Source organism: Cyprinus carpio, chromosome B11 (genome assembly GCF_018340385.1).
Source record: "Cyprinus carpio isolate SPL01 chromosome B11, ASM1834038v1, whole genome shotgun sequence".
Classification (NCBI taxonomy): Eukaryota; Metazoa; Chordata; class Actinopteri; order Cypriniformes; family Cyprinidae; genus Cyprinus; species Cyprinus carpio.
In genome coordinates, this window is record NC_056607.1 from 23367581 (window position 1) to 23395365 (window position 27785).

The window sequence follows — 27785 nt, forward strand, 5'->3', positions numbered from 1 at the left end:
TACAACTGAGGATTTTTTATTCAGCTTTTTTTAAACCGCATGAACTATTTATGAATTTCAAACACTGGAAGAACATCTCATCACAACTGCAGTGCTTGCAGGACTTGTAGTGGTTTCGTTGTCCATGATAACAAAATCAGCAGGAGAGGTGTTTGTGTCAGTGATGTCTGGCTCGCCCAATTCCTCCTGGAATAAGCACAGAGGGTAAAACTTTAACTTCAGAGACTAAAAGTAGACATTTCTATTTACTGCCAACAGAGTGGGGGAACAATAACATGAGAACTCGGAAGAGTAATTCGCCGCGGGTTCCTTCTAGATTTTCCTGTAGGGTTTTATAATGGAGTTTTTCAATTAAAATAAAGCCTGTGGTAAATATAACTTGACGATACTTTTACGTTTTGTTGCACAACATAAATTATACACATTGTAGGAAATCCGGTTAATAATATGGAAGAGCAATTTTCTGATCAATTCCCTACTGGACCAATTTCTATAGGGAACAGAGACTGTGACGCAAATAAAATACATATTGACTTTGGTGATCTCATCATTAACGGACTGCAAGTGGAAGAAAGCCGAAAAGTCAAAAAGCAAGTGAAAGTGGAAGAGGTGTCACCGGACAAAGAAGAAACCTGGAATACCAGAAAATGAATTTCAAGTTAAGAAATGTAATAAAGCTGATGCGAAAAACTTTGAATAAGAGAATAATGAAACTGATAAGAGAGATGGCTGAATATAATAGGATTAATCTTGAGCTGCAAGCATTAACAAGTGACTTAGAGTCATTAAAACTTAAAGCTCCAGCTCTAAAATTATAGAAGTTTACGATGTATGTTTTGATCACACCTTCTGTTTCCCATTTCTATAAGTATTAATCTTTGAGGTTTAAGTTGCAATGTGTTTTTTTTTTTTTTTTTTTTTTAGATGATGGAGAGGAAGGCCATGCATCTCACAATAAACTTGTGTATACAAGTGTGAATTTTGTGGTTGAGACAATGTATAATTATAACTATGCTTTAGAGGTGTTATGGATATTTTTATCAGCAGGTGCATGCTTTACTAATAGATCCTAAGAATTCTTCTATTTGTACTTTTGACACTCTGTATTAAGTGTGATAAACGTCATGCACTCTGTCTGTGTATAAATATAGGAGACTACCAAATAAGGAGAGATGCAAACTTTATGCAAGGCTATAAAAAGCCAAGGAGCGCTTTGTGCGGGGCCGCACTCCGATGGTGAAGACTTACTCGCTGTTATTTTCATTTTTTATTACTTATGAGTTATTGTCTACTAATAAAGCAAAGTAAGTCTCTGAGTAATTTATTTACGAGCAACATATTATTCTGGAACTGAATATTCCTTTCGAGCCTCAAGAAGTCTGAACTCAGCTGAGCAGATTTGGGTGCGATCTCAGAGGTAAGGACAAATGACTTGCAGCTGTTGATGAGAATGTGGAATGTGCATTAGATGTTAAATGGATTTCCCTCGGGATAAAAACATAACATCATCCATACCCAAAATACAAATTTTGAAGCAGTTATGTTAATTTTTTGAAAACATATGTTTTTAATAAGAAGGTTTAGGCTGTGAGTGTGTGCCGTTTACATTGTAGAAAAATACTTAGAAATATCGTAAAGTTATGTTTACCACAGGCTTTATTTTATTCATAAATTGAAAAACCCGATAGGAAAACCTCAAAGGAACCCGTGGCGAATTACACTTCCTAGTTCTGACGTCATAGTTCCCTCACTCTATTTCAGATCTATTAATCTATTAACTTAATACTTACATTTCATCTCCCGAAGAACAGTTCTCCTCACACATGTACACTGGGAGAGCATGAAGGGCTCGTTTCAGGTTGACATCATGTAAACAAAAAATAAAAATAAACATGTTAAACAAGCAGGCCAACTTTATTTTATATACAGTGAAGACAGTGATGGAGGTAGTTAGTGTTCATGAATTTGCACTCACCTGAAGATCAAACATTTAGAATGTCATGCAACATCTGTGAAATCTTGCTGGTGTGTGCCACTTTCTCTGATATGATGAAACTCAGCACAAACCTAGAAAACATGCTCAATAAATGTATAACTAACAATGGATATAGAAAAGTAAAAGCCGAGTCTGTATTCTGTTATGTGATGACACATCACACAACTTGCTCTTCAACTGAATAGAAGTTACCTTAAGTGTTACGGCTCACTCTTTCGATTCAGCATCCAGCTCAGCCTGCAATTAAAGAAAGTTTGTAGATTGCTTTTGTATATTTAATATATTGCAAAATTCACGTCTGTGTATTAGCTTTAACCTAATTTTGGATTAACGTTAATACTCTTAGCAGCTAGTTGTTTAAATACAGACCAAACAAAAATCACATTTACCTGGGCATTTCCCAAAAATTCATTTTGTTGTTTTGGTTTTAGTATTAATTTTTGATTAATAATGTTATCTGCAATCGACTTAACGTTAGCTCAAGATGCTTTTGAGAACCGCAGCCCTAAACATCGCAGTTAACAGCAGCGACATTCAAATCATTTGGTAGGACTGGGTTTACTGAAAAAAATGCTGGCTGACGTTAACGTTAGTGCCCATTTTTGATGTTAACATTATACTATAAGCAGTGATGCTAAAATACCATTCAAAATGTGCATTCAAAAGCACTGTGAAAAATGGCGGTAAAGTTAGTTTGACATTTGACATTCATTAGACATTCATTTTTTTAGCCAAATAAACTCTTTGCGGCTGTTATGTTTTGAGCCCAAACTAACACAGATAAACATAAATATATGCCTTTTACGTTGCACAAGGCTTAATTTCTAGGGGGGGGGGGGGGGGGGGGGGGAGTAAAAAATTAACAATTTAAATTAATTAAACAATTTAATTATGTGACATAATGATATAAAACCAATACTAAAATGTTCGGAAAAACATTCATGTTATTGCACAAAGCTCCGTTTTTGGAATTACAATTTTATGTGTTTTATAATAAATGTACAACTTTTAATGTCTGCAAAAAAAAAATGCATTAAACCACAACACCATTTCATATAAAGGCATCAAACCAACTGTAAAATATTCAGAATATTATTCACTATAATGCACAAGGCTTAGATTTTCAGATTATGCCTGTTTTTATATAAAGTACAGAATCCATATTTTTCGTTTTATATACTTTGCCCACTTAAATTAATTAAACTCTGATGCCGTTTGAAATAAATGTATCAAACCTACTGTAAAAATCTCTAAATATTATTCCCTTTAATGCACATAGCTTAGTTTTTCAGATTATGCCTTTATTGTTTTTATATATGGTACTGAATCCATATTTTTCTTAGGTTTTATATACTGTACCTACTTAAATTAAACTCTGACACAATTTGAGATAAAGGTATCAAACCAACTGTACAATATCCAAAATATTATTTCCAATGATGCACCAGGCTTGGTTTTTCACATTATGCCTTTATTGTTTTTATATACAATACTGAATCCATATTTTTCATATGTTTTATATAATGTACCCACTTAAATTAATTTTTAAAGTTTTAAAGTTTGAGATCAAACCAACTGTAAAAATCCTTAAATATTATTCCCTATAATGCACAAGGTTCTATTTTCAGATTATTATTATTATTATTATTATTATTTTTTACATTTTTTTTTTTTGTATGACAGTACTGAACCCATTTATGTCCATGAAACTTAAACACAATTTAAGCTAAAGATAACACACCAACTGTATATTTTTCAGCTCATTAATATATATATATATATATATATATATATATATATATATATATATATATATATATATATATATATATATATATATATATATATATATATTATACAGAGTACTGAACTTTGCATTTTTTATACAGTCCTGGAACCCATTTCAATACATTAAACTGGAACACCATACATACATGCATACACACACACTCACACACACACACACGCACACACACACACACACACACACACACACTTGGAATCAGTAAGACATGTAATGTTTTTTTAAAGAATTCTCCTCTGCTCAACAAGACTGCATTTATTTAATCAAAAATACAGAAAAAAAAACAGTAATTTTGCAAAACATTATTACAATATAAATTAATGGCTTCTATTTTAATATACTTTAAAACATAATGTATTTCTTTGACACAAAGCTGAATTTCCATCAGCCATTACTCCAATATAAAGTGTCACATGATCCTTCAGAAATCATTCTTATATGCTGATTTATTATTAGAATTATCAAAGTTGCCAACAGTTGTGCTGCCAAATATTTTTTTTGGAAACTGCGATACTTTTCCAGGATTCTTTGATGAATAAAGTTTATTAAAGAACAGCATTTATTCAAAATATTAATCTTTTCTTACAATATAAATCTTTGCTATCACTTCTTAACAATTTAACACATCCTTGCTGAATAAAAGTTTTAATTTCTTTAAAAAAAGAAAGAATAAAAATTTACTCACCCCAAACTTTTGAAATATAGTGTACATTGTTCGAAAATATTTCCACCTTAAATAAATGCTCTTCTTTTAAACCTTTTATTCATCAAAGAATCCTGAAAAAAGTATGACAGGTTCCAAAAAAATATTAAGCAGCAAAACAGTTTCCAGCACTGATAATAAAATCAGCATGTTAGAATGATTTCTGAAGATCATGTGACATTGAAGACTGAAGTAATGATGCTGAAAATTCAGCTTTGCATCAGAGAAATTAATTAGATTTTAAATTATATTAAAATAGAAAAACTTTATTTTACATCATAATAATATTCCACAATATTACATATTTTTCCCTGTATTTTTGATCAAATAAATGCAGCCTTGATAAGCTTAAGAAACTCTTCTTTCTTCGCTTAAGAAACATGATAAAATTGTTCTTATCCCAAACTTTTGACCGGTAGTCAAGTCACCTTTACTTATATAGCGCTTTTAATGAAACTGATTGTGTCAAAGCAACTGTACAGCATTAATTAGGAAAATTGTGTGTCAATAATGCAAAATGGCAATAGTAACATTCAATTTTCAGTTAAAGGCAGTTCATTGAATTCAGTGATGTCATCATCAAGCTCAGTTCAGTTTAAATATCTGTGTCGAGATCAAGTCGACAATATCACTGGAAATTAAGTGTCCCCAACTAAGCAAACCAGAGGCAACAGCGGCAAGGAACTAAAACTCCATCAGTGACAGAATGGAGAAAAAACATTGGGAGAAACCAGGCTCAGTCGGTAGTGAATATATATATATATATTTATATATATATAAATATATATATATATATATATATATATATATATATATATATATATATATATATATATATATATATATATATATATAAAAGTGGTGGGCATAGATTAATTTTTTTAATCTAGATTAATCTCACTGTAATCTTGGAATTAATCTAGATTAAAATGGCTCATTTGAATTCTGCCGAAGGCATTCAAATTATATTCAATAAGATGTACTTGTTAGTACTGATAGAGCTGTGCTGCACTCAAACATAGTAGTTTGACGACGACTCTTCCCCTGCGCTACATTGTTTGGCCCGGCATCTTCCGCATTAGCTAAGGGATGCTTTGCATTTAGGTGGTACTTGAGACTGGAGGAACTCCTACAGTAAACTAATTCCGCATTGCACAAGTTGCAAACAACCTTACGCCTGTTTCACACATACTCCGTCTGCAGTGCATATGCGTTGCATTTTTATTTTTTTTTTACACACCCATATTAACGGATTCCAGCGTTCACGTGGTTGTGGTCCGTCAGTGCGTTCCAGAAGCGGTGCGTCTGCAGCAGTGCAGCGATCGTTCACGTACCGAGTCTATTTTTGCTGTGCTGCATGCGCTGAATTAAAATGACAGCGCATTGTTCGTGGTAAAAATTAACATGGATTGACACGGAAATGCAGTAATTTCACAATAAATGTATACTAATTAAAGTCTGGTGTGTTTCACACGCAACACATGGGTTTTGGCTAGGTTTAAAACAAGAAAAGAGCACCTTTAGATAAACGAGGCAACATGATATAGGCCTATGCACTTTTATGGAAGCAGAAAAACAAAGTTCATGAACCGTGCAATTGCTTGTAATAAAGATTTAAATGCAAAAGGCACGAGAGTCGACTGTTTCTGTCAGTGGTGCTTTCATTTTAAATATTTGCGATATCCCAACAAGAAAAGTAGGCTAATTGTTGTGTTTAAATGTTTTGCCGGTTGCTTGAGCAGCTTATTATACAAACCTAGAAGTCAAATGCATGAATAATATGTTGTTTATATTTATTAAGTTTAAACTAATGTCTATGATTATGAAATACTGTTACTGTTCTGTCTTAATAGTCACAATTTTTTTTTTAACGGTTTGAAATATAGTATGATGAACAAATGTTGTGTTTGTGGACTAAACAGCCGCGGATCAGTAGCAGACTGCAAACGCATCCTGAGTGAAAGCACAATGAGTCCGTGCTGCTTCTGCACCACATACGTAATGCACACGGACTGCATACGCACTGCAGACGGAGTATGTGTGAAACAGGCGTGAGTCTTGTCGAGGTTTTTTTTGGGAAGCTTGGTAATTTCACAGTAGGCATACACACAGGTTCGAAGGACTCGTTCTCGCCCCCTACAGTGCAATTCGTCTAGGTATACATCCGCGCTAAACTATCACGGTGAAAGTAATCATAGCTTGTGTAGTATAGACTCCCAACCCAACCCAACTTTGAGAATAGATTAACGGCGATATTTTTTTTTATCGCCCGATAAGAGTCTCACGTTAACGCAGCACGTTAACGCCGATAACGGCCCACCACTAATATATATATATATATATATATATACACACACACATACATACAAAAATACAGTACAGGTGCATCTCAATAAATTACAATGTCGTGGAAAAGTTCATTTATTTCAGTAATTCAACTCAAATTGTGAAACTCTTGTATTAAATAAATGCAATCCACACAGACTGAAGTAGTTTAAGACTTTGGTTCTTTTAATTGTGATGATTTTTGCTCACATTTAACAAAAACCCACCAATTCACTCAATTCATTCATTTGTTGACCATCTCAACAAATTAGAATACTTCATAAGACCAATTAAAAAGAAAAATATATATATATAGTTATATATAGTTGTTGACCTTTTGGAAAGTATGTTCATTTACTGTACATGTACTCAATACTTGGTAGGGGCTCCTTTTGCTTTATTTACTGCCTCAATTTGGCGTGGCATGGAGGCGATCAGTTTGTGTCACTGCTGAGGTGGTATGGAAGTCCAGGTTTCTTTGACAGTGGCCTTCAGCTCATCTGCATTTTTTGGTCTCTTGTTTCTCATTTTCCTCTTGACAATACCCCATAGATTCTCTCTGAGGTTCAGGTCTGGTGAGTTTGCTGGCCAGTCAAGCACACCATCACCATGATCATTTAACCAACTTTTGGTGCTTTTGGCAGTGTAGGTGCCAAATCCTGCTGGAAAATGAAATCAGCATCTTCAAAAAGCTGGTCAGCAGAAGGAAGCATGAAGTGCTCCAAAATTTCTTAGTAAACAGGTACAGTGACTTTGGTTTTCAAAAAACACAATTGACCAACACCAGCAGATGGCATTGCACCCCAAATAATCACAGACTGTGGAAACTTAACACTGGACTTCAAGTAACTTGGGCTATGAGCTTCTTCACTCTTCCTCCAGACTCTAGGACCTTGGTTTCCAAATGAAATACAAAACTTGCTCTCATCTGAAAAGAGGACTTTGGACCACTGGGCAACAGTCCAGTTCTTCTTCTCCTTAGCCCAGGTAAGACGCCTCTGATGTTGTTTGTGGTTCAGGAGTGGCTTAACAAGAGGAATACGACAACTGTAGCAAAATTCCTTGACACATCTGTGTGTAGTGTCTCTTGATGCCTTGACCCCAGCCTCAGTCCTTTCCTTATGAAATTCACTCAAATTCTTGAATCGATTTTGCTTGACAATCCTCATAAAGCTGCGGTTCTCTCGTTGGTTGTGCATCTTTTTCTTCAACACTTTTTCCTTCCACTCAACTTTCTGTTAACATGCTTGGATACAGCACTCTGTGAACAGCAAGCTTCTTTGGCAATGAATGTTTGTGTCTTACCCTCCTTGTGAAGGATGTCAATAATTGTCTTCTGGACAACTTTCAGATCATCAGTCTTCCCCACGGTTGTGTAGCCTAGTGAACCAAACTGAGAGACCATTTTGAAGGCTCAGGCAACCTTTGCAGGTGTTTTGAGTTGATTAGCTGATTGGCATGTCACCATATTCTAATTTGTTTAGATTTGTTGAGAATTAAAAGAACCAATGACTACTTCAGTCTGTGTGCATTGAATTTATTTAATACATGAGTTTCACAATTTAAGTTGAATTACTAAAATAAATTAACTTTTCCACAACATTCTAATTTATCGAGATGCACCTGTATATGTATATGTGTGTGTGTGTGCATATATATTATGAGGTGTCATATAGGAAATAATTTTATACAAATCTGAATATGTAGATGTAAATCTGAATATATAATTGTAAATTGTGAATATATAGTTATAAGCCTGATTTTATAATTGAATATTATGAATTTATAGTTATATAATAATTCTTAATATATTGTTGTGTCTGAATATATAAATGCAAATCTGAATATATAATAAGAATTCTGAATATATAAATTAAAATCTTAATATATAGTTATAAGTCTGAATATATAAATGCAAATTTGAATATATACGTATAATTCTGAATATATAAATGTAAATCTGAATATATAGTTATAAGTCTGAATATATAGAAGTAAATCTGAATATATAGTTATAAATCTGAATATATAAATGTAAATTGTGAATATATAGTTATAACTGAATATATAAATATAAACTATAAATATATAGCAGTAAATCTGAATATATGGTTATAATTCTGAATATATAAATGTAAATCTAAATATATAGTTATAAAACTGAATATATAAATGCAAATTGTGAATATATAGTTATAACTGAATATAGTAATTCAAATTGTAAAAGTATAGAAGGAAATCTGAATATATAGTTAAAAGTCTGAATAAATAGAGATAAATCCGAAAATATAGTTGTAAAGTTTGAATATATAAATGTAAATTGTGAATTTATATATATATATATATTTATTTTTTCAATCGTTGAATATTTATGCTGCGCGGGCGTAAACTTCTTTGAGAAGTAACACACTGGATGTTCTATATCATCAGTACCCCTTTGCTGAAGAACAGCTCCCACGCCTGCATCACTGGCATCGACAGCCAAGCTAAAATGCTTAGAGAACTGTGGCGCTGCCAACACTGGTGCTGAAATGAGTAAGGACTTGACATTTTCAAATGCATCTTGACACGCATTTGACCATTCAAATGCTCTCTTGGGACTTAAGAGATCTGTAAGGGGAGACACTACAGTCGCAAAGTTCTTACAAAACGAGCGGTAGTAACCCACCATTCCCAGAAATCGTCGCAATTGTTTTTGATCACTTGGAGACGGGAAATCATAGATGGCATAAATGGCTGGTCTAACTTGTCCCCTACCCACGACTTTCCCCAGATAAACTAACATAGCCTTACCAAATTCGCACTTTGCTAAATTGATGTTAAGATTTGCTGCTAGCAAATGCTGAAAAACTTCTCAGAGAAAATTTAACAGTCAGTTTTTGTGATGGCATTTACTCGGCAATAGCCTGTGCAAAAACGATAAGTACTGTCAGGCTTACAAATGAGCAAACATGGAGAACTCCATGGACTGGAGCTGGGTTCGGTGATGTCATTCTCCAACATGTACTATATCTCTTTTTGCAGAAGAGATCTTTTAAGTGAGTTAACATGGTATGGATGTTGTTTGATAGGTTGAGCAGAACCTACATCAATTTCATGTTCAATAACGGTCTGGCCGTCTGGCCAGGTACATCGTTAAACAATGCTGGGAAGCTGTGTACTAGATCTAGAATGTCAACCTTCTCCGTGGGAGACAAGTGTGGAAAGATGATCGAATAGCAAAGAAAACATTTCAAAATTTTCCAGCCTACCCTCAATTGTGCACCTATGATTTGATTTGATTTATTTTATTTTCACTACCAAAGCATAAAACACAATATTATACCTTTCACAAAAAAAATGTGATGGAGAATTGCCAAAAACCCTCAAGGGGCTTAATTGGTGGCAATATCCATAGAAAATTCTATGTAATAAATTAAAAACATATTCTAAAACATTTTATCAAACAGTGTAAAATTGGGATTAAAACACAAACCCATAAGGAAAATTCAAACAACTTAATAACAACAATTTTACTCTCTGTTTAAACTGTTCTTTAGAAACCTCAATAAGTGATGTGGGAAGACTGTTCCATACTTTTGACCCTCTATATAATACACTAAACTGTGTTTGAGTCATACGAGAGTAGGGAGGCCTGATAAGACAACCACTACGAGTTGGATACTGATGAAATTCATTATTAAAAATAAAAATATTACAAAGATGCTGGGGAAATAACTTTTTTTATAGAACTATAAACGAATAAAGCAATTTGAAGTTGATTTACTTGATAAACAGTAAGAATACTTGCCTGAGTAAACAGTGATTGGGAAGGGTGTCTACGATTTACACAAAATATTATTCTTGAAGCTCGCTTCTAAAGTCGAAAAATAGATTCCAGTTTAGTTGGGTGGGTACTAGCCCAAGCAACATTGCAGTAATTTATATATGGGTACAACATTGAGTAATACAACATGACTGAAACTTTTTTGTTAATCAGGTGCCGTATTTTACCTAATATACCGACTACTTTGGCTATTTTTGTACTTGTGGCACTAATGTGCGGTTTCCAAGATAAAGAGTCATCTAGTATAACACAGAGGAAACGAGCAGATCTAACATTGTTAATGGAGATATCATCAATTTGAATTTTCATTGAGGAATTAAGTGAATCAGACTTGGTACCGAACAATATATAACTTGTTTTTTTTATGTTTAGTGACAGTTTGTTGGACTTGAACCAAGTCCATTAACTACTTTTATTAAATTTCAGGGGTTTTATGGTGGTGAGTTAAATTTGTTTTTGTCTTCTGATAATATTTTTTTTGGTTTTTTTTTTGAGTTTTTTGGGTGGTTATTATATTATAAAAATAACAAGGGACCCAAGATGGATCCCTCTGGTAAACTACACTGTAGAGGAAGGGGAGGGGATTCTGTCCCATTATAGTTGACAGTTTGATACCGATCTAAAAAATAACTAGTGAACCAGAGTAGTGATTTATTCCGTATACCGTAATACGAAAGTTTTTTTAACAGAATTAAATGGTAAACGGTATCAAATGCTTTTGAGAGATCCAAAAAAAATACCTATAGTATTTTCTTTTCTATCTTTTGCTTTTTATAGCTCAGTCAAAAATGGACAAGTGCCATATAAGTGGAATGGTGTTTCCTAAAACCATATTGGTGTACATATAAAATATTATTTTTGTCCAAATGTTGGATTAGTCTTGTATAAACAAGTTTTTCAAGAATTTTGGACAGGACTGATAACACAGAAATTGGTCTATAATTGTTTAAAATAGCACGATCATCTTCTTTATAAACTGGTGTAATTTTTGCCATTTTCAACTCTACAGGCACTATTCCTTGGTCTAGGAAAAATTAAAAATATGGAGTAATGGCATAATGATATCAGGGTAAATAACTTTTAATAATTTACTGTCAATCATATCATGTCCTGGTTATCAGTCTTTTAAACTGATAATTATATCTCTGATCTCTTCTTCGGTAACCGATGTAAAGTTAAAAACCTCAGAAATTGGCACCTAGAGGGACCTACTTCACCCTCTTCACACACATCTTCTAAGGCAGCCAACTCAATTGAAGATGCTACATTAAATTCCATAACGGAAACATTCGGCAAGCTTTTAGCAATCGGTTCTCTCTCGTGATCCTGGTGTGTTGACGCCGTTCAGGAGTATAAATAACAATCACGATCCGATAACTTTGTCTTAATTTCATAAGGAGCACTATATCGAAATTGGAGCAATCCCCCAGACACCGGCAACAGGACTAAAACTTTGTCACCCGCAACAGAACTTTTTTTTAGCTTTCTTGTCAAACCAAGACTTCATTTTACTTTGTGCCTTTTCAAGGTTTTTTCTCGCCATTTCACGTACCTCGTACCTCAAAATTTGGTCACATACTCGGGAAAAGATGTCTGTTTAGCATCACCAAGCCCCTTCTCTTTCAAAATGGTTAATGGTCCCCGTGGTCTATGGCCAAAAACCAACTCTGCAGGGCTAAATCGCAGTTATTGCTGCACTACTTCACGTGAAGGGAAAAGTAACCATGGCATTCCCTCTTCCCATTCTCGGTCAAGTTCAAAGCAATAAGCATGTGTCATCGATTTCAATGTTTGGTGGTACCTCTCCAGCACACCCTGACTCTCAGGATGATAGGCACTGGAAATGTTATGCTGGATGTTAAGCTTTTTAAGCAGCCGAGAAAAGGTACAAGAAGTGAAATTTGTTCCCTGGTCACTTTGAATTATTTTCAGCAACCCAAAAAGAGTGAAGAATTTAACGAGTGACTTGACAATCGCTCTTTCCTTAATAGAACGCAAATGAACCGCTTCTGGAAAATGCGTAGCCGTGCACATTATCGTCAAAATATAGCGGTGACCAGCCTTTGATCGCGGAAGCAGCCCTACACGGTCCAGTAAAATGTGCTCAAAAGGTTCACCCACCGAAGAGATGGGATATAGTGGAGCAAGTTGGATAGTTTGGTTGTGCTTACCAACCACTTGACACACGTGACAAGATTGACAATACCGTTATACGTCTTTCTTAAGACCGGGCCATTAAAAATTTAGCAAAATTCGGTTATAATTTTTTGTCATGCCTAAATGACCAGTGGAAGCTTTGTGTGCCAGACTTAAAATCATGTCGCGGTACATTTCTGGCACTACAATTTGAGTGATGGAATTTTCTTCTTCACAAATATTACGAGGTGACCATTTTCTCATCAAAACTAGATTTTTGAGAAAGTAACCCTGAGATGGATTCTGAATTTCTTTCTCTGGTTGAATTGTTTCGAACAATGGGGCGATAGAAGAATCCGACTTTTGTGCTTCAATTAATTCATTGCGCGTTAACGGAACGTCCAAACTTTTAAAATATTCTTTCTTTCCAGACAAAAGAGACAAATCTGATTTTTCCTTTGAGGACACTGTAAACATTTTGCTTTCAGTCGCAAGGAAAGTATCAGTCAAATCTAGTTCTTTTGAGGTGAGACTATCCGACTTCCACATAAAGCGTGTAACTACACATGCAGAGAAAATATCAGGATAATCCTTTTTGCACTCCCCCGTGGCCGACACAAGAGGAATGGGAATCACTTCAGGCAAGACATTTCGCACACGGCAACACCACACATTACCACCAGCTAAATCATTACCTAATATGAAGGTTATGCCAGGAACTGGAAGAGATGGTCGAACACCAACAACCACGTCTCCTGACACCAAGTCTGACTCCAGGTGGATTTGTGTGTAATAGCACCTCCATAACCACCATTTCAAAACCTCAGACAATTACTGCGCTACCAGTGGCAGTTTCCCTGGACAAGGGCAGTACTCCTTCCAGGATAAATGACTGAGCTGCACCTGTATCTCTGAGAATACAAACAGGTACAGGCTTACACATACCGGGAACAATCACGGTTCCATCATGCAGGAAAGGTTCATAATCAGTTGCATACGCAGCTTTCTAAGGAGACGTCAGCGTGCTTCGTCCTCAAGTCAACCGATGCTAAACCGACAGGTTTTGTATTTGACTTTTTTTTGAGGACCGGACAGTTTGCAATCAAATGTCCTGTTGTTTTACAATAAAAACGTCTCAGGTAACTTGACTGTAACCCTGTTCCCTGAAAAAGCGGGAACGATATGCTGCGCTCATTAGCGCTAATGAGAACATTCTTTGTTCGACCGGTTGTGAAGCATGTGTGTCAAACACGCCAAGAATTGGCTTAAATAACCTCTGTGAATACGTCATTGATTAAGTGCACCAGGAGGCAACAGAGAATTTAACATTTCGCTGGAGGCCTGAGGGTGCCAGGAAGGAGCATCTACTTTCTGTTGGAACTTCTCGCGCCCCTCCCCGGGGGGGCACACCCCCACGGCCCAGGGCGCTTGACCCTCAGGATTTCTTTTGACAAAATATTCGTCCTCAGATCCGGCCTCTTGCTGGGCTGTTGAGCTCATACGGCTCGCCACACTCTGCTTCTGCAACTCTCGCCGCAGAGAGACCGGAATGGGTTGGGGCTGGGTGGCCGACAGCCCTGACTTCTGAGCACGGCGGGGAAGAAATTTATCAAAAGCTTCTGCGTGTCTCTTGGCCTCCCTGAACCTAGTGACAACGGTATTCATGGAATCACCAATAGGCCAGAGGGCAACATGGGGGCATCAAGGAGGAACACTTTGTCCCTATCCTTGATGCCTGTGAGGTTGAGCCACAGATGTCTCTCCGTGGGAACCATTGCAGCCATAGAACGGCCAATGGCACGGGCCGTCTGCTTGGTCGCACGAAGAGACAGATCTGTGGCTCGGCGCAGTTCTGAAAATGCCTCCTCACTAACACTCCTGCCCGTGCTCAGGTTCTTCAGCAGGTCAGCCTGGTAGGGCTGCAGAACCGCCATGGTGTGGAGGGCAGCACCAGCCTGGTCCAATGCTTGAAATGCCTTCCCCACCAGCGACGATGTTACTTTGCACAGCTTGGTGGGGAGAGTTAGCTTTTTAAGTGATGATGAACTCCCAGGGGAGAGATAGCCCGCGAGCGTCTCTTCTACCTGAGGCATCGCCACATATCCCTGCGCCTTAGCACCCACGATAGTCGAATAAATTGATGTCATGGGGACAAAAATACGCAAAGAGTAAGGCTTATTCCATGAATGGGATAACTCATTATGGAGATCTGGGAAAAAAGGGAAATTCTAATTTAGAGTGCTTAGGGTTCTCTTCCTCTTGTCGCCAGTCTAACTTAAGCCTGGCCACCGCATTAGTCACGACCTCGAGTAACTCCCCAAACGCTTTGTCATCGCGCAAGGAGCGTTCAGAGGCGGCGCTCTCTGTCTGCATATCGCCGGAGGCAAGAGAACCTGTGTCCTCGTCTCACTCTGAAGAAGCGCCGGGGTCAGGAGAGAGCGCGGGAGAGAGAGGAATTTTCTTTTAATGTTCTATGCTTCGGAGCAATTTTAACATTACACCCTGGTCCAGTTTTCCTCTAGTTGCCTGCAAAAGTCCCGCAACTGCTTCCAGCGTCACAACAGCATTTATACCGCTCAGCTCATAAGGAGCAGAGGTGAATGAAATCGGCACCTAATAAACAAAGAAACATAACAAAACTTTTGGCCACTAGGGGGCAGCCGTAATTAGTACACGCCATTACTTGAGAAACGAAATACATTTTCATGCATGTGTAACACTATATAGTAACACTATATATATGTATATATATATATATATATATATATATATATATATATATATATATATATATAAAGATTGCAATCAAATTGCAGTTGGGTTATTTTGATTAAGCTAAAAAATAACTAAAAACCAGTTATCTAACACAATAAAAACGATAACATAATAAAAAACATGATTTTTGCAAATAAACTGTTCATATATATATATATATATATATATATATGTGTGTGTGTTGTTTGTGTGTGTGTGTGTGTGTGTGTATGTATGTATATGCATGTATGTATGGTGTTCCAGTTTAATGTATTGAAGTGGGTTTCACGACTGTCTAAAAAAAATTAAAAGTTCAGTACTCTATATAAGAAACATCAGATTAATGAGCTGAAAAATATACAGTTGGTGTGTTATCTTTAGCTTAAATGGTGTTCATGTTTCATGGATATAAATGGGTTCAGTACTGTCAAAAAAAAAAAAAAGATTAATAATCTAAAAACCAAGCTTTGAGCGTTATAGGGAATAATATTTAGAGATTTTTACAGTTGGTTTGATACCTTTATCTTAAAGAGCATCAGAGTTCAAATAATTTAAGTGGGTACAGTATATAAAACATTAAAAATATGGATTCAGTACTATATATAAAAAAACAGTAAAGGCATAATCAGAAAAACTAAGCCTTGTGCATTATAGGGAATAAAATTTAGAGATTTGTACAGTTGGTTTGATACATTTTTCTCAAACGGCGTCACAGTTTAATTAATTTAAGTGGGTACAGTATATAAAACATGAAAAATATGGTTTCAGTACTGTATGTAAAAACAATAAAGGCATAATCTGGAAAACCAAACCATCATAGGGAACAATATTCTGAATATTTTACAGTTGGTTTGATGCCTTTATATTAAATGGTGTTGTTGTTTAATCCATTTATTTTTCTGCATATATTAAAAGTTGTAAAATTATTATAAAACACATAAAATGGTAATTCCAAAAACGGAGCTTTGTGAAATAACAGGAATGTTTTTCCGAACATTTTAATATTGGTTTTATATTATAATGTAACGTAATTAAATTGTTTAATTAATTTAAATGGTTAATTTTTTACTTTTTACCCCTAGAAATTTAGGCTGATTTATACTTCTGCGTCGGACCTACGCCGTAGGCTATGCGTCAGTTTTTATCTATACTTCTGCGTTGTTGTCCACGTCGACGTGCAGTACATGTGCAAACCGCTAGTCTGCAGTGTCCACGGGCATGTTGCTGGTGTAACCTGCAGTACCACGACAAAAGCCGAAGAAGCAGCTCGTCGGAGAATCATTATAGCTGTGACGGCAGAAAATAAATATCAAATTATTAAATCATTATTTAAAACTACAAAAGGAGACAACAATGGAACAGGAGAAGATATGGCATTTTTTCCATCTCCACAAGGACTTGTACCACGGCAGATCAAATTTTTTGTTGCGGACAACTATTGATGTATAATGCTCTGTAGTATAATAAATTAAAAGACACTTGTTCTTTGCTTTGTTTTATTTTATATAAGAAGGTGTAACATTAAAATATATTAACGTGCACATAAACACACAAAACTCAAGCACATACGGAGGGAGGGATTGTAGCAGACCAATCACTGCGCTTGTTGTCCACGTAGAATTGACGCGCTGTTAGATTTTTGGAGAGGTGCACGTCAGCCTACGGCGTAGGCTACGCGTGCTACGCACAACCTACAGTGTAGCTACGGCAGAGGTTCGACGCAGAAGTATAAATTGGGCTTAAGCCTTGTGCAATGCAAAGGGCATATATTTATGTCTACCTGTGTTAGTTTGGGCTCAAAACATAACAGCCGCAAAGAGTTTTAATTGGCAAAAAAAAAAAAAAAAATGTCTCATGTATGTCAAACGTCAAACTAACTTTACTGCCGTCTAGCACAATGCAGCGCTGTGTAAAAACAGGGTTTCCCAAAAATGAAAACATTCCTTTATCATGATATTCTTACAACACTCAAAAAGCAAATAAGACGTTTTCACAGTTGTTTTAATGCACTTACAAGTTGTTCCATTAAGTTTGCTCCGGTTGCTTGTGATTATCCGCCATGTTGAATGAATTCTTCTGAACGTCCGTTAGAGCAACGACGTGACGTTACGTCACTCAGTAAACTTAAAAATAATAATTTAAATAGAAGAGTTTACTCAAAACTTTTGAGCCACACAAAAATAAAACCAAATTCCTCGTTCAGAAAATGTAATTTTTATAAGTTGCATCAACGATTTAACATACTTTAAAGGGATAGTTCACCCAAAAATGAAAATTTTAAAAGTGTGTAAGTGATGTGACATACAGCCAAGTATGGTGACCCATACTCAGAATTTATGCTCTGCATTTAACCCATCGAAAGTGCGCACACACACACCCGGAGTAGCGGGCAGCCATTTATGCTGCGGTGCCCGGGGAGCAGTTGGTGGTTCGGTGCCTTGCTCAAGGGCATCTCACTCGTGGTATTGACGGTGGAGATAGCACTGTACATTCACTCCCCCCACCTACAATTCCTGCCAGCCCGAGACTCAAACTTGCAACCCTTGGATTGCAAGTCCAACATTCTAACCGTTAGGCCACGACTGCCCCCGATGTTTATCTGCTTACCCCCAGGGCATCCAAGATGTAGGTGACTTTGTTTCTTCAGTAGAACACAAATTATGAATTTCAGCTCCAGTCGTTGCAGTCTCTCAGTCTATAATGCATGGCAAATAGTTACAGAATCTATGAGAGAAAAAAAACATGCACAGACAAATCCAAATTAAACCCTGCGGCTTGTGACGATACATTGATGTGTAAAGGCACAAAACGATCGGTCTGTGCAAGAAACTGAACAGTATTTATACAGTTGTTTTTTTTTTTTTTGTCCGAACTGTTAGAACACTTGTGAACGCGCTTCACAACAGCAAACGCATGGGACATCACCTTCTTCTTCTTGCTTTATGCTGGATCGCAGACTTATAAGTGCATTACCGTCACCTATCTCTCAAATGGATCATTAACACTCTATCTACAATCTCATTTAGGAGTGTCAATGGTTCACTTGAAGGATAGGTGGCGGTAATGCACTAATAAGTCTGCAATCTTCCATTAAGCCACAAGAAGAAGATGATTCTGGCTGCTGTGTAGCACGTTCACAAGAGTTCAAACAGTTCGGACATTGCATGAATCAGAGGTAAAAAAAAAAAAAAAAAAAAAAAAACACGATATAAATACTGTGCAATTTTCATTTTTGGATGAACTATCGCTTTAATTGCAGTGTTGTTAATCTTTATAAGTTAGTACTACTGTTCGGGTTTACAGTGTAGAATCCTCACTGAAGTTGGCCGTAGGTCATTTCAATATAAAGATCCTTTTGATTGGAACAATCTCCCTTCTTTTCTTAGATCATCATTTTGTCTCTTCAAGATAAATTAATTATCTCACTTGAAAATAACTTGCTTTAGGTTTAGAATCCCCTTTAGGTTATATCAACTTTATTATTATTTCTATTATTTTTCTATTATATTTTGATAAATTACTTATATTTATTATTTATTTATCAATGTATTTATTTTTTAGGGTGCTTGCATATTTGGATTTTCATGCTTGTATGAAAATTTATGTTTTCTTGTATGTATATGCTTTTGTTTGTTTAATATAGTTGTAGACTGTGGGTGGATGATTAGGGGAGTGAGCTGTCTGTTGTTTGTCTAAGTGATTTTTTATTTAATTTTTTTTTTGTGTATATTACTTATGTGTTGTGTTTTGTATTGTTTTACAATACAAAACATCTCAAGGGGTTTTCCCTTTAAAGGGGTCATATGATGCGATTTCAAATCTTCCTTTCTCTTTGGAGTGTTACAAGCTCTTGGTGAATAAAGAAGATCTGTGAAGTTGCAAAGACTAAAGTCTCAAATCCAAAGAGATTCTTTTTAAAAGTTAAGACTCGTCCACGCCCCCTGAAACGGCTCGCTCTAACATGCCCCCACATGTCTACGTCGGTATGTGGGAAGATTTGCATAATGCCACCCAGATGTTTACACAAAGAAAGAAGGCGTACCTTTTATTCTCGTTGTAGTATTGTTGTTGCCGCCGTCGCCATGTGAAAGCGAAACTACATTGTTTGGCCTTCCAAAAGAGGACAATATCTGCTTTGTCATGCCTGAAGCTGATTCATGCTGGTCGCTGAGGAAATACATCAACTTTGCACTGTGGATCGCCAAATCGGCTTTCACCGTGGACGAAGCGGCGTCCAGCACCGGGTCTTCACATGTGGTTGCTGCATGACCAAGGTACGCTCCTTCGTAGAATCTGCCTCAAGCCGCCCACCTCTGCTCACTCAGGCCGGCCTCTGCTCACTCAAACTGGCCGCGGCTCGCTCTAGGCCTCCAGCCTCTGCTTATTCATGGCCTTGGTATGTGACACTGTTTCATTGTGAAAGTGAAACTACTTTGTTTTTGCCTTCCAAAAGAGGACATGACTAGAATCATGTTTATAATGGGTTTTATGTTTTTGTCTCGTCACTCCGGCTGGACAGGGCATCACAATATGGTAAGAGGCATAACATTTCCATCTCACGCTTGAGGCATTTGGCCAATAACAACCTGTCCTCCAACTAATACGCTCGTATAGGTCGTTTGTCCAAATCCCTGAAATATGACCCATCAGAGCGTATACTACAATTGCGCCCCTATCGGCAAAAGGACGTTTTCATATTAATGTTTTGTACTCTTTTATTTGCACTGTGGTTTACGTTTCGTGTAGCTCAGTTGGTAGATTATTGTGTTATACCTTGATATGCAATCATGCTATCATGGGTTCGATCCCAGAGAACGGACGTGCACGTAAAATGTATATGCTCAATAAATCATAATTTAGCATGATTTCTGTGAGGGTTAGGTTTAGGGGGTGGGGTTAGGTGTGGTCATTCGAACGAATAAGCCACCTAGTAAAATATGTACGAATTACTGTGAGATCGGTGTAAAAAGTCCACACATTGCATTTAAATAAACATGTGTTTTGATTGGTAATGACGTTATACGTCATTTCATGATGACAGACGCAACGCAATACTGTCATTATTTTTACGCCCGCTAGAGGCTGCTTAACTTTAAAACGTAAATATAGGTCGTAATAAGGTGCTTGCACAAACGACCTATATGGTCGTTTTTTGTTGGAGGACAGGCTCGCCAATAACAATGCGCTGGATAACTGGCCAATCACAGCACACCTCGCTTTTCAGAGGGATGAGGTTTGTAAAAATTGGCGTGTTTCAGAAGGCGGGGCATAGAGGAGAAACAATAATGTACAGTATGTGGAAAATAATGTGTTTTTTGAGCATAAACACGTTATTACACCAAACACATAAAATAATGTTCTTTTTAGCAGCATCATATGACCCCTTTAATAAAATTCATTTTCAAAATAAAAAATTCCCTAGATGAAGTTCCCATGGAAAGAAATTTTCCACTCCTTTGCAACCCTAGTAGAAGCTCATGCAAATGTCAAAACAATGTTAAATGTCTCTGACATCCTTATCCTTAAAAAACATAAACAAAATGACAAAACCACTTCCCAATAGATTCCTGCATCTATACATCACCATCAGAAGACAAAATTCATACAAGCACAAGACTCACTGCAGAGGAACCAGTGTCCAACGAGGAGCATCTCAGCTGAGCACAAAACGAAAAAGAAAAACCATCAAGATCATTTAAAGCACTTACAGTAGAACAAGAAGAAATGAACATACAAATACCAACACCAGCAGTAGCAGTGACTGGGGTCTCCGTTCAGCCTGCTGTATCGGTGGTTCAGCCCGCTGTAACGTATGTTCAGCCCGCTGTACCATTGATTCAGCCCACTGTAACAGTTGTTCAGCCCGCTGCACCATTGGTTCAGCCTGTTGTGGTCATGAGTCAAAGGCCAGTTGCTGCGGTGCCAGATTACTTGGGCTACTCCATCTTTACCATGCTGTGCTGCTGTTTACCTCTGGGCATCGTTGCTATCATCTACTCATGCAACGTAAGTCTTCATTCTAGTAGGACTTTTTCTGCTTCATATCTGTGTATCTCATTCAAACAATCCCATAAATCAAGCAATTCAATTTATTGAATTGGCAACATGCATTTGATCTAAAACCCTGATGCAATTTTATATGTTTATTACGTTTCTTTTCTGACTATATATATATATATATATATATATATATATATATATATATATATATATATATATATACATATATAAAGTGGATAAAATAAGTATTAAGCACATCACCATTTTTTTCAGTAAATATATTTCTAAAGTTGCTGTTGACTAAATTTTCACCAAATATCAGTATATGCAAAGAAAACAAAACAAATAATTTCTGAAATTGTCGTGTGTAATAAAAATGGAATGGCCCTAGGGAAAAAGTACTGAACACATGAAGAAAGGGAGGTGGAAAAAGGCATGGAAAGCCAAGACACAAGCAGAAATCTATCACTAAATATAGCTGCAAGCAGCAATTACGGGGCCAAGCACTCCAGCGGCAAGTTGAGGAGCTAAGCATGGCATGGAGCATCAGACCAAATGCAACAGTGAGCAATAAAAGCAATTTTAGGATAATTGTAATTGTAATGGTGGAAAAAAAATAAATACAACCTCTAGTAGCGTGATTTATTGGCTTATCAAGTGTGACCAATAGGTGGCGTTGTTATCAAATCGATGTGGTGTGTTCTGTGGGAGTTGACAATGACACACACAAAGTTTGGTGTCAATATACCAAAGCATTGCAGAGATAGAGCTACAAGTGCCATTTTGGCATCATGCCTCACATTCGTTGCTGTGGTATGCGAAAACGGTTTTGTCTATCGATACAAAATCCATAACATTTTGTCAGCACAGTCTGAAGATCATCTGGCTTGATTTTGGTGAAAATTGAACTAACCGTTGATGAGGAGTTCGAAAAAGTAGGTTTTCAACATAAATCAAAATGGCGGAAAGGAAGTTCAGCTTACTCTGGCATATTTGGTATCTATGTTGTCGGCACAAGCCACGGAATATTTTGAGACCAGCTTCATTGCAATAGGCTAATGCAATCACAAGTTATTATCATTTTTATAAATGTAATTATTAATGGTTAATGAATGGTTTATTACTCTTGACCAATAGGTGGCGCTGTTACCAAATTGATGTGGCATGGTCAGTGTGAGGTGACAATGACACATACAAAGTTTGGTGCAAATATGTCAAAGCTTTGCAGAGATATAGCCTCAGAACCATTTTGGCACCGTGCCTAAAATTTGTAACGGTGCTGTATGAAAACGGTTTTGTCAATTGACACGAAATGCATAACTTTTTATCAGCACAGTCTTAAGATGATCTGATTCGATTTTGGTGAAAATCGGACCAACAGTTGAGGAGGAGTTAGAAAAAGTAGGATTTTAACATAAATCAAAATGACGGACAGGGAGTTCAGATTTCCTACTAAACAATTGATATGTCTGTTGTCGGCACGACCCAAGGAATATTTTGAGACCAGTTTCATTACAATAGCCTAATGCAATCAAAAGTTATTAGCATTTTTGGAAATTTTATAATTAAAGGTTAATGAATTGTTTATTACTCTTGACCAATAGGTGGTGCTGTTACCAAATTGATGTGCCATGGTCAGTGTGAGGTGACAATGGCACATACAAAGTTTGGTGTAAATATGTCAAACCTTTACAGAGATACAGCTCTCAGATGCAGTTTGGGATCTTTCCAGCAAATTCGTTCATGTGCTAAACGAAAACCGTTGCATGTAGCAACATGAAATCCATAACTTTTTGCCGGCATCATCTGAAGATGATCTGAGCCAATTTTCGTGAAAATCGGAGTAAACGTTTAGGACGAGTTCGAAAAAGTAGGTTTTTCGAACAATTGAAAATAGCGAAAAAACTAAACCTTGCGATTTTTGGGGTTCATTCGACTCGGCATGAGCCAAGGATTCAGAGGAAAAAAGAATTTTCCTTCTGTGCTTTACGGTTCAAAAGTTATTAGCATAAAGATATTGAAATTTTGGACAAGTGATGGCGCTAGAGAGTTGGAGTTAGAGACTCCAAATTTGCTATGGTTAATGTTGACACTGTCCTCTATCAGTGTGCCAAATGTCACAACTTTCCCTCAAGCGGTTCTATGGGCTGCCATAGACTTGCAGCGGAAGAAAAAAATCACGCTAACGGATACAATAGGTGCTTAGGCACCTAATTAGAAAGCAATCCTGTCCCAAACACAGCCAAGAAAACTCTCAATTGGCTTCAGAAAAAAAAAGAAAAATGCTAGAATGGCCAGCCAATCACCTGACTTGAATCCAATAGAAAAATATAGCTGCAAGCAGCAATTACGGGGCCAAGCACTCCAGAAGCAAGTTGAGGAGCTAAGCATGGCATGGAGCATCAGACCAAATGCAATAATGAGCAATAAAAGCAATTTTAGGATGATTGTAATTGTAATGGTGGAAAAATCATAAATACAACCTCTAGTAGAGTGATTTATTGGCTTATCAAGTGTGACCAATAGGTGATGCTGTTATCAAATCGATGTGGTGTGTTCTGTTTGAGTTGACAATGACACACACAAAGTTTAGTGTCAATATGCCAAAGCACTGCAGAGATACAGCTACAAGTGCCATTTTGGCATCATGCCTCAAATTCGTTGCTGTGGTATGCGAAAACGGATTTGTCTATCAATACAAAATCCATCACTTTTAGTCAGCACAGTCTGAAGATAATCTGGCTCGATTTTGGTGAAAATTTAACCAACACTGTGCCTAAAATCTGTAACGGTGCTGTATGAAAACGGTTTTGTCAATCGACACGAAATGAATAACTTTTTGTCAGCACAGTCTGAAGATTATCTGACTCGATTTTGGTGAATATCGGACCAACAGTTGAGGAGGAGTTAGAAAAAGTAGGATTTTAACATAAATCAAAATGGCGGACAGGGAGTTCAGATTTCCTATAAAAAATTGATATTTCTGTTGTCGGCACGACCCAAGGAAGATTTTGATACCAGTTTCATTACAATAGCCTAATGCAATCAAAAGTTATTAGCATTTTTGGAAATTTTATAATTAAAGGTTAATGAATGATTTATTACTCTTTGCCAAAAGGTGGCGCTGTTACCAAATTGATGTGCCGTGGTCAGTGTTAGGTGACAATGGAACATACAAAGTTTGGTGTAAATATGTCAAACCTTTACAGAGATACAGCTCTCAGACACAGTATGGCATCTTTCCAGCAAATTCGTTCATGTGCTAAACGAAAATCGTTGTGTGTAGCAACACGAAATCCATAACTTTTTGCCAGCTTTGTCTGAAGATGATCCGAGGCAAATTTGGTAAAAATCGGACCAACGGTCTAGGAGGAGTTTGAAAAAGTAGGTTGACAACATGAATCAAAATGGCGGACAGGATGTTTAGCCAATATTGGTAAAATTGGTATCGGTGTTCTCGACATGATCCAAGGAATCTAACAACATCAGTCCGATTACAATAGGCTAATGTAAGCAAAAGTTATTAGCATTTTTCTAAATTTCATCATAACTTTTGACCACAAGGTGGCGCTGCCCCCAAACTTTTTGAGTCACATCAGGGCATGGAGTCGAACATTTTTGTAATTATTTTTTTGGTTTTTTGATAATGCGTTCAAAAAATACAGCATTTTAGAACATAATTCAAAATGGCCGCCGCCTAAAATGGCTGACATGGGAAAATTGGATATCATTTGACTCGACGTGACCCACCGAATCTAAAGAGACCAGTTTTGTGATTTTTTCGCCAAACCATTCAGAAGTTATAAGCAAAAATATGCATTTTTCATATCTCCTGACCACTAGGTGGTGCTGTGTCGAAACACTGCAGGTAGTCTCAGGACATGCCTGTTATAACACACACCAAGTTTGGTCTCAATACGCCAAACCTTTGCAGAGTTATAGCCTCACAAGCATTTTTGCGTGCTTTTCGTAGAATTTGTTCGCGTGGTATTCGAGAACGATTGGATGAATCAACTTGAATTCCATAACTTTTTGCCAGCATCATCTGAAAATGACCTGAGGCAAATTTCGTGAAAATCGGACTGTCTAGTACGAGTTCGGTATAGTATGTTTTTTGGAAAATTTAGGTTTTTGGAAAAATTAAAAATTGCGATTTTAGAATTTTTTGGTTTTTTAGGTTCGGCATGAGCCAAGGATTCAGGGGAAAGAATAATTGTCCTTCTGTGCCTTACGGTTCAAAAGTTATTAGCATAAACATTAGTGAAATTTTGGACAAGTGGTGGCGCTAATGAGTTTGAGTTAGAGACTCCAAATTTGCTATTGTTAATGTTGACACTGTGCTCTATCATGATGCCAAATTTCACAACTTTCCCGCAAGCGGTTCTATGGGCTGCCATAGACTTGCGGCGGAAGAAAAAATCACGCTAACGGATACAATAGGTGCCTAAGCACCTTCGGTGCTTGGCCCCTAATAAGAACTAAGTATCAGCGTTCATAGAAGAGGCCCACAGAACCTTCGAGATTTGAAGACTGTGGAAGAATGGGCCAAAATCACACCTGACCAATGCATGTGACTAGTTTCTCCATACAGGAGGCGTCTTGAATCTGTCATTTCCAACAAAGGTTTTTGTATGACGTATTAAATTTCAGTAGTTCAATATTTATTCCTTGTGTCATTCCATTTTATTACACATTACTTAATTTCTATTTAACTTATATTTAATTCGTTTTCTTTGTTTGGATTACTGGGGTTGTTACTGACATCTGGTGAAAATTTCATGTCGACAGCACCTTTAGAAATATATTTACTGAGAAAAATGAGACATTTTACATAAAAGATGTTTACATATATTCCACTACAGAAAATAATAGTTGAATTTATAAAAATGACCCCGTTCAAAAGTGTACATACACTTGATTCTTAATACTTTGTTGTTACCTGAATGATCGACAGTTTTTTTTTTTTTTTTTTTTTTTTTTTTTTCTCTCTTTTTTGTTTGTTTAGTGATAGTTGTTCATGAGTCCCTTGTTGGTCCTGAACAGTTAAACTGCCTGCTGTTCTTCAGAAAAATCCATCAGGTCACAAATTCTGTGGTTTTACAGCATTTTTGTGTAATTGAACCCTTTCCAACAATGACTGAATGACTTTGATATCCATCTTTTCACACTGAGGACAGCTAAGGGACTCATATGCAACTATTACAGAAGGTTCAAACGTTTACTTATGCTCCAGAAGGAAAAAAAACATGCATTAAGAGACTTAAGACACTTTAGCACAATTTAGCACTTACATCATACAAAATGTATTGAAAATAATATTTTCTTAACTGGATGTTTCATAAAAATGACCTACCGTATATAAGCCAAATTGGATGATAAAAGATTTTGTTAAATTTAATTTACTTTTATTACATTTAACTCAATATAATATGATATTAAAATTGGCAGCTGTTTGATTTCTTTAACATTTCATTTTATAATGGGCTACAATTGCATGGAATGAAATCTATTAAACCAGCTTCTGGATAGGAGCATTTTTTATTTTTTTTTTCAGGGTTTTTTTCAAAATCACTTTGATAAGCTTGACATTTGTTTTCACAGACTCGAGATGCTAACTTGACTGGACAGCGAGAGTTAGCGATGGGCCACTCCAGAGTGGCATTTATCCTGAACAATGTGGCTCTCGGTATCGGCCTCGCAATCATAACAGTGGTCATTATCCTTTCCATTAAATTAGGTCATTGAACAACATCGTTGAACAGATGTTTTATTCTGCTTCAAATGCATCTACTCATACTGTCAATGATACTGTCAACTCAAATCAATGATTTTTGGAAGAAATAACATGTATTTTCCAGACCCTCTGAAGGGAATGATCTAATGTATGCTTATGTTTTATTTCTTTTTTTTTTAATGCTGGCAGACTGATCTGTTTGATTAGCAGAAATTAAATGCTTTACTGCTTTTAACTTAAAGCTGATTTAAAATGTTAATTAATAAATATATATATATAATCTCACTTTTTGGCGTGTTAGAACTGCAGGAACTAGGAACTTATTGTTCTAGGATCTCCGTTTGGGGGAATTAAATAGGGGTTATGTGCAACGGACTTCTGCATTCTGTTAAATAGGTCTCACCGCTTCTGGTTCAAGTATTTTGCATATGCTTCATTAAATATGAAGTTGTTTTACTCAAGATTCCTTCAAAAGTAGATAAAAAAAATGATCGTAACCAACGTCCA

The 27785-nt window shown here is 36.5% G+C and overlaps 2 long non-coding RNA genes across 2 annotated transcripts; one reads left to right on the forward strand and one right to left on the reverse strand.

The window, feature by feature from the left end:
• Window positions 1–2321, reverse strand: LOC122138955. Its single transcript, XR_006155935.1, has 3 exons — window positions 2189–2321; window positions 1791–2067; window positions 1–186 (listed from the first exon to the last, which is right to left on the reverse strand). It is a non-coding gene; the product is annotated as an uncharacterized LOC122138955 (long non-coding RNA).
• On the forward strand, window positions 669–27563 carry LOC122138954. Its single transcript, XR_006155934.1, has 3 exons — window positions 669–1417; window positions 21108–21550; window positions 27146–27563. It is a non-coding gene; the product is annotated as an uncharacterized LOC122138954 (long non-coding RNA).
• Window positions 27564–27785: the final 222 nt, after the last annotated feature.